The sequence below is a fragment of the Lepisosteus platostomus genome, chromosome 13 (assembly GCF_059453375.1).
Source record: "Lepisosteus platostomus isolate fLepPlt1 chromosome 13, fLepPlt1.hap1, whole genome shotgun sequence".
Taxonomy (NCBI): Eukaryota; Metazoa; Chordata; class Actinopteri; order Semionotiformes; family Lepisosteidae; genus Lepisosteus; species Lepisosteus platostomus.
Window position 1 is genome coordinate 43,912,520 of NC_142623.1, and position 8,707 is coordinate 43,921,226.

Genomic DNA, 8,707 nt, shown 5'->3' on the forward strand with positions numbered 1-8,707 from the left:
TCTAAAACACCGCCGCTTCACTTTAACCAATAAAGATAAGTGTTTCAAAGGAATGCAGAAAAAGTGGCTGTTTTCAGACAGTTTCCGTGCAAAGGCTACTTTTTGTTTACAGCTGTGATGTGACAATGCGAGGCCTTGGCGCCCTTTGCCCTGATTTATGCTGTGTATACCGGACAGAAGCTTACCTTGATACGCCAAGACCTCTGGTTGGATTTAGCTCAGATCTTTTTCTTAACCACTCCTTACTGCCAGACCACCAACAGCAGCCAAATAATTTTTCTACAACAATTCAGTCAAAGATTCCCCTGTTTGACAATATTTGGCTACTCAGGTCTTTTGGAACATACCAGATCATTTTTCCCTCTTGCTAAAAGGTTTGATTTGATATTCTGAAACACTCCAGATCAATGGCTGTGGGTCTGTGTGCTGGACCTCAATGTTGCTTACATTCTGATCCATACGAAATTGGACAGCAGCCTTATGGGGGTACAGGGTAGCCAGAAGCAAGAATAAAAAGCCTGCAAACCCGTGCAGGAATCAGACACATTCACGATATACCACCACTTCGAAATGTAGTTCCTTGCAATTCTTTATTGCAAATGAGTTTAGTCACATGAAACAACTCACATGTCTAAAAAGAAGATTTTCTGCTGGTTCTACAAGGGCTCGACTCTTCAGTCTGAAAGACTGCTGAATACATTACTGAAAGCTCACCCTGGCATTTACCCATCATGGCCTCCTAATAATCCCCATCTCTGAACTGGCTTCATCACTCTGCTCTCCTCCCCACTGAGAGCTGGTGTGTGGGGAGCGGAGCATCATCCAGGTGGGGCTGCACACTGGTGGGGTGGAAAGGATCCCCATTACCTGTACAGCACTTTGAGTGGAGTGTCCAGAAAAGCGCTATATTAATTATTAAAGCAACTCAGTTGGGAAGCACGTGCAAATGGAAAGCACAAGCATGGGAATAAATATTAAAAATATAAAACTTGCTATCATCTGCAGCTTTGTTCCTCTGTAGCTGTTTGCGACATGGGCTTGGAAGAGTTAAAAGAGAGCAGGTCCATGCTTGTTCCTCTCCGTAGGAATCCCCTGCTCATTAACAGCAATAAATGGAATTTCGATACGAGAATACCCCTACTTTACTGGTACAGGACATTACAAGCAGTTAGATTGGATGCAGGTGATGTTAATCTAATAGCATAATGAAGCTACACTCATAAACCAGGGGTTGCTTTTATGCTGGGAGGGAAGAAGCTGTAGGAGTGCCTTCTGGGGCTGTGCTTTAGTTCAGGTTCGGACATAGAGCTCTAATCGCCATCTTTAACACCAGGTTTTATTCATGAGTCCACTTTTCATCACCCTAATCAGTTACTTCAGCAGCATGCATGAAAATATTGAAAAGGATTCATCAGATGAAATACATTGACCACAGAATGACTTGATACTAGTGGGATAATCCACACAACAGTATCCCACATTCACAGCGTGGCAGTGTCTCTCCAGGGGCTGATGGTCCAGTTCATTACCTTGTCCGTCACGCGGGAGGTTTGCGTGCTGTGGAGCACAAGGAACAGTATCTCTTATGTGAACGGGGACGAAGTCGCAGTGTTTGGGCTCAGCTGGTAAATCTAGATACAGTCAGTCTGAAAAAACCCAAAGGACACATCAGAAACCAGGACAGGCCCTCTTGGAGTACCGAGGGGCAGGTCTTTAACTTCATCACAGACATACAATGAATGAAATGTACAAATGTTTCAGATCCAGCATGAGTGAATTGTCTTTTCCTCATATCTTCTTCTACAGGACACTGAACAAAAGCTATGTGCAAGCAGAGGTTGGCTGTCGTACGTAAAATAACTGATGTGTGTTTTGTTGTTGTCTGAGAAAAGAGCTTTGGATGTTTCGGGGAAACAACAGGGAAGTGTGTTGTACTCCAGGTACTTTGAATTATCAGAAAAAAGTTGAAAATTGTTTCAGCACCCCAGAGCTGCCTCCAGACACTCAGGGTGCCTGGTGGGACCACACCCTGGGTTTCCCTCCAGTCCACCTCTGGTCACAATCAACCCAGCCAGCAGCTCTGGGGGAAGCAGGAGAGAAAGCAAGCAGCAGGAGAACATCCTTGTGAGCACACAGAGCATGCAGACTCCACACAGAAGGGTCACCAGTCTGTTGAATCCGGGACCCAAGAGCTGTGAGGCAGCAGTGCTTGAACACCACACCATTGTATTAACCTACAAAAATAAAAAGGAAAAAGTCCAATTAAATTCCATGTTTTTAGTGGTAATTTTAAAGATGACATTTATACACAAGACAAAGTTACAAAGAACAGGTGTGAGATAATATAAATACACTTTCTTGTTTTCAGTAGAATTAAAGAATTACTGTCTGGTCTGCGAGGCATTTAAAGTCTTGCCTGAATGGAAAAGTACTTGTTCCATCTAAAGTAAGAGGATACTACTCTAATGGTCTCAACTGTTGTTCAAGTAAAGAGGAACAAACCCCTTAAAATGTGTGGAATAACTCTCTTATTTTTACACTGTAGAGAGTCAAAGAAGAGATTTAAAACTCTTTATGAAAAGTACAGAAGCTCTGCTGTCAGAAGTTCTCCTTTAAAGTTTTGCAAGTAAAGCTTCAGGCCCACGGAACGGACTGTATCGTATGACTCTAAAATCTGCAAAATTATTTTCCATACCTTTTTCCACAGGGAGCTCTGGGCGAGTCTGGGGAAAGTGTATCGTGGACATTGGTATTTTAGGAACATTCAGAACCAAACCAGATTTAAAAAACGTTAGAATCCAGGAAAGAACAGTGGACTGAAAGGCCGTCTCTCATACCGGGCCTCTCTTGTTTTTGTATCGTTAGCAAAAATAACTCTGGCCTTTTCCTTTTAAAAACATTTTTCTTTGGGTAGAATAAGATTTGTTTTTTTATACTAATCGTATGATTATTCTTTGCCGTTTCTTTTCACTCTTCTTTTTTTTAAAGATTTATCATAACCTTAATCCAACATCTAATGTCTGCTAACATTCTGTCTTTCTTGGGGTTTCTTGATTTGGGTAAATCACAACATAGGTTCCAATATTGGCTATCAGGAACATTGTACCAAATCTTTAATATAATGTTATGAACTGTTGATTTTTTTCAGGGTTTTTCTTTTTGACACCATCTAAATAAGTCTTCGACTTTTTATTGACTGATCCTTTGACCAAGTAACATTAAAATTGTGGAATTCCTATGAATTAAATTAAAATCAGTCGCTAGAGAAAGTTTGTAGGAAGACCTGAGAGTCACACAGTTCTATGCTGGCTAATCGATGTATTGTAAAGTCAGACCAGTGTACTCTTGACAGATCAGTCCTAAATCATTCCGGGAGACGTGTGTTCTGTTTAAAAAAAACACGTTGTAAAAATGTGTGCGCTAACATCTTTTCCTGCAGAAGCAGAGGACCGATTTTGTTTCGGTCCCAGCTTTCCTCGGGCAGCGCCGTGTGCCCCTCATGCTTGGTGCTAGCCCAGCAGGTCCGCGCCGGCGCCGGCGCCCAGGGGACCAGGAGAGCTGCCGACCCGCCCAGCACCACCCGGGGGGCGAGGGGGAATTCTGCCGGCTCTCGGCCGCTGTCTGGACGGCTCTGCGAGGCCGGGCCCTGAGAAAAAGCAGACGCGGGCGCCGGGGCCTTTTTTCCTCCTTCCCTTTTCCTCGCAGATTTTTTATGGCAGCTCTGCTGACACATGACCTTTGTGATGCATTAGGCAGCGAGCGCATGATCACACAGGAGAACAGCAGCTATGTACCTGCGGATAGAGGGCTTGTGCTCTCCTGGGAAAACTCCCTGAGTGATAACAAACCAAACGTTTGAATTTATATCCCTTACATACCTCCATGCTCTAATCCAATCAAACTACATCTCTTAGCTCTCTGTGGGACTCATAGAAACCACAGGCTGTGTGGAGATATGAAGTATCCAGCCTGCCCCCGGAGCGGGGCTGTGGAGTTCCTGAAGCTGTTCCCATCCTCTCCACTTTTCCCACTGAGCTCACTGAGCGTTTGTGCGAGCTCTCCCATCTCACCCCAGCGGAGGATGGAACTGATTAAGGGGTAGGTGTTCTTACTGCCTTGTCCTCACTGTAGTCTGAGTTCAAGGCATGGAAGTGTGTCCTGTATTTTGGAAGGAATCTGATGACATCTGTGGAAGGGAAAAATTGATTTATTAGTAGTAGTAGTATATTATTAATGCTTTGTAGCATCTGAGTATGCTTTCAATTTTCTAAACACAACAAACAGGTGAGCTTGATTAAGAGCAAACTTTCCAAAAATAGAGGAGGGTTTGAGCCTTTTCATAATGTCCGAAAAGAAATGAAGTCATATATAACTGATCACTGATATAAATGGTCTGGAATTTTAACCAGGATTTATTCGAGGTTTAAATAAATGGAGAAAATACTATACTGGAGCAAAAAAAAAGGTTCGAAAGTGCAGTATGTCAGTACAATGTGTGTCTACTTTGGGTCTTGCATACAGAATATAAACTGCGGCCGAAGTCTTTTCCTCCACAAGGTGGTGTACTGGCCTGGATGAGAAAATCATCTGTGCTGTCTGATACTTGTATTTCTGATCAAAGAAACCATTGCTTATTTGTGACCATTTTCAAAAAGCCAGTTGGTTCCTTACCATTTGTGTTCACATTCATGGAGTACAATGAAAGCACAGGCCTAATTTTAATGGGACGCCAGCATTAAGCTCAGACTGTAATTGGTGCATGATTTGTAAGTACAGAAGCAATTAAAGCTCACTGCAGCAACGGGACCGATGTTCAAGGCAGGCAAGGTAGCAGGAAAAGGTCTGGCTCTGTCTTCCTGGAGAGCAGGCATTTAAACATGACCCTCCACACTCTTTCTACAGTAACAAGTAAAGGGCCATTCTACGCTGAAAAGCAGAAATTAGAAACAATGTTTTGGCTGTTGGGTTCAGCCTTCTGAAGAAGGCTCACGCCTGAAGGAGGCACAGTAGTCAAGAGGCTGAGTTTCTCATTTCCAGTTTTCAGAGTGGAATGAGCCCATACCTGTTCCTCTGCAAACAACACACACTGCAAGTGTGATATCCATTATCTCAGCATCACTGCGTCTGGTTATGCTCGGTATTCTTCTCACAAGTGACATAACATGCACGCCTTACATAGAAAAGCCCCACTACAGAATTCTTACGGCTTCAAGTAATTGCCTCTTAAAAGTCATATATAATGTTTCGTTTATTTGGAGAGAAGACTGTAAGTTCTCTCAAAATCTTCCATCCTTCAATAACATAAATAAGGGTTTTTAAAACTTTAAACATGCCTCTTCAAATCTATGGTCTGTCATTTTGCAATCTGTAAACCAAAGGGAACTGCAGTTCATTCACTAAGAAGGAGATGCAGGCATTGTTAAGCGGCGCGCTTGGCCTAGCGGGACCGGGCCGGAGTCCTGTTTTACGGCTTGCTTATACATTCCTGCGGGAAGATAGTTTACATACCAAGGCAGCGATCTCCAGTAAATCAGCCGGCAGGTTGAGACAGCTGGGAAAAGGTGGAAATCCTGTCATCGGCCTGCTTGGTGCTGAATTAATGAACGAAAAATGGAGATAATAACATTGCGGCCTGACCCAGACCGCAACATTACACCACGTTTAGGGAAATTTAATTTTAAGTTCTAGTCATCACCGTCTCCACATTCAGGTCCCGTGGCTCTCATTCTGCACACGAGCACCGAGACTCCGGCCTTTCCGTTCAGGGAACCGCAGGTTTGAAAAGGGGGAGATCCGGTATATTCCGAACGTTTCTTGTCTCTGGGGCCTACGACAAGAGCTTTGACCCGCACAGTTACCCCCACACTTATGGTTTCCGCAGCAGAACAAAACACTTCAGTTCATTAAAAGGTCTGATGTCTGTTAGTAAACGCCATTTGCTCTTGCTGTTTTCAAGCAACCAAATAACGTGCACGCTTGGAAGTCTCCTGCTAGATTGCAGACATTTATGTCTATTAAAGTTAAATAAAAATAGCCTGCATCTTGATAAAGTGACCGCAATGCACCCTGGAAATAACTTCGTAATTCAGTACCACCTTCCGCAAGAGACCTGCAGAAGTGCATGACATTGATTCAGCTGTCATCCTTTTCAATCGACAAATCCCGAATTCCCTCCGCCAGTGTGCTGTAAAAAAGCAGACTACGCTTTCAGAAACAATAAATGCATTATTGCAGTTTAAAGCGTTTTTCCCCCCCTCCTAAACTACTGTTTCCCGTTTCTTCACATGTGGTAGAAAAATATGCTTAAAACTATACGAGTGAAAAGGATGTTACCTCATTAAAGAAAAAGCCATAAATCTGTCTCTCCGTTCACGCGCACCTTACCACATCTGGTGCCTTTTTAACCCGCTATTGTTCCACAGCGACCCGCTCCAGCATCGCTTTATATTTTAGTTTACCGATGTTAAACATCGTTTAACGTCACTTCTTACTCGCGATTTCATGTCATGATTCATGAATTGGTCTTTTTTCTCTCTCTCTCTCTCTCCTGTCGCTGCTCTTGTCGGGTCTTTCACATGTGCCAGGAACGAGCTGCAAAATACAAATCCATCTTTGTTTGTGGACCGCCGAGGCATGACGTGACCCAAAATAACGATAAGATCCGAAAATAAAATGGGGGAGTTCGGACTCTGCAGGCAAGGTGACAAGTTGCCTGATTATCTAATATTGATCTCATTGAGTCTATTACTGCTTTTTTACTTTCCGATTGTTGGATTAGCTGTAGTATAAAAGAACTAAAGGAGGTGAAAAGTTCCGCAACATGCAAGGCAAGAGGTAGTTTGTAACTCCTATCCACTTTTCATCCCTGGATTGAACGATAGAATCGAATTGAAAGCCAGCTAGTATCTAAATAATTTTGAATATGCAATATGACTATTTTTCTCTGAAAATATTTCCCTTTATTTTAGAGGGAAGCATATTATCCTCATTTAAAGCGGTAAGGTAAAATGAATAAATTAAGTCCCATGAAGCCCCAGCGCTAAACGGACATAATTCTGTCCGTTTTCTTTTTATTTGTCTCCACTTAAAGCTAGTTGGCTAGTAGAATTAACGCCTTAAAACATTAATGTAAAAAAAAACATTCACTTAATACTGAATTAATCGACTAAAAGATGGATCGATTTACAAAGGGAATCGCAGTGGCTGCTGTGTCCGCCTCCTCTCTTGTTCAATACCTTTCTGGTAACCAGACGTCATTAATTCAAGGGGTTTCTCAGGTCACCTCTTTGTGTGAAGACCCAGTTTTTATAATCCACAGAAGTCCATTTTACCCTTAACGTATCACAATGGATCAAAATAGTACCGTTAATTAATGCTTTTAATTGTATTACAGTACACCAGTCAGTCTGAAATTTCGATCAACGAATACAAACACCGCCACGCTGGGGTACTATAAATCCTAATTAAAACGATCAGGGGTGATTGTATTTTCCCAGACTCCGCAGTCGTTTAATTTTTATATTTTCTATTTCTCTGGGAAAACAGAAATACAATTCGCAAATACCAGGAAAGAAAACAAAAAAAAAAAACATGAAACATGCTTTTCGGGAAGTACGAAATCTTTGTATTCTGGAAGTTAGCTACTATTTTTTTAAGCCCTTTTTAAGCCCTGGCGTAGCACATATCTAAACGCTGTCTGTAAATCAGTGTACGAATAATTCCCTATGTGTAGACAGAAGCACTAAGGCCGTTATATAACAGGTCTTAACATGCGCTTTTAATTATGTTTCCAAATTACACTGAGGACCGAACGGAACCTTAGAAGCAAAATATATAATTGTCCCCGAAGCATTCCACTAATCATCTGGGGTTTCCTTTTGGAAACACTCTTATAAATGTGTCTTACTTATACCACCTTAATATTACTCGAGTGCGCCATACAATAGTGTTTTGTTTTGTTTTTGTTTTGTTAAATGAGATTTTTCGTTCGCTAAACTCGCTCGTATGGTTTATTCGTTCGCTAGGCAAGTTAGCCTGCGCAAACGTGTGTTCCCCGGATGTACTGAAATATACTGTACAGTTGAACATTGTTTTAGAATTGTGTTAAATAAGTTTCTTGCAAATGTGTTTTTAAATAAATATTCCCGTAAGCGAGTGTTATTTTTCCAGCATTTCCTTTCCTTCCTCTGCCTGTCCTGTGTTCAGTCTTTTCTGTAACGCCGGAGACGCCGACCTTAAGCAGTGTCATGTTATTAAAAAAAACTCCGTAACATCAGACTGTAATCTGTTTCAATCAGATGATTTGACTTTATATGCACAACAGAAGAAACCTGAAGAAGCCATGGGCTAATAATAAACGGCGCACTGTTACTGCATTGTTTCATCGTATTTTAGTGACCACTCTCTTCCAATTAAAACCAAATTAAAAACATTAAATGTAAAACTAAGAACGGCTAGAAACACCAGGAGGCCGTTCAGCCCAGCCAGAGAGCAGAAAAGACAAGTTTCGACTTCCTCCGGGGTGACACTGAAGCTTGTAGATCTAACCGCAAAACCAAATCCCCTTTTTTGCAACATCAAAAAAAAAATATGAAACGGGGGAAAAAAGTTTTAATTTTTCTTTTCCTTTCAGCATATTGAGAGAAGCTCATGCTGTGGTGCAAAGTTTTCCGAAACGTTTCCTTGCTCTGAGCGGCATCTTCTGCAC

General features: G+C 42.0%; 1 long non-coding RNA gene across 1 annotated transcript; it reads right to left on the reverse strand.

The window, feature by feature from the left end:
• Positions 1-573: 573 nt before the first annotated feature.
• Positions 574-6,880, reverse strand: LOC148650734 (uncharacterized). The gene is made up of 4 exons (XR_015926215.1): positions 6,334-6,880; positions 5,509-5,591; positions 3,879-4,186; positions 574-2,234 (listed from the first exon to the last, which is right to left on the reverse strand). It is a non-coding gene; the product is annotated as an uncharacterized LOC148650734 (long non-coding RNA).
• Between the last annotated feature and the right edge of the window lie 1,827 nt (positions 6,881-8,707).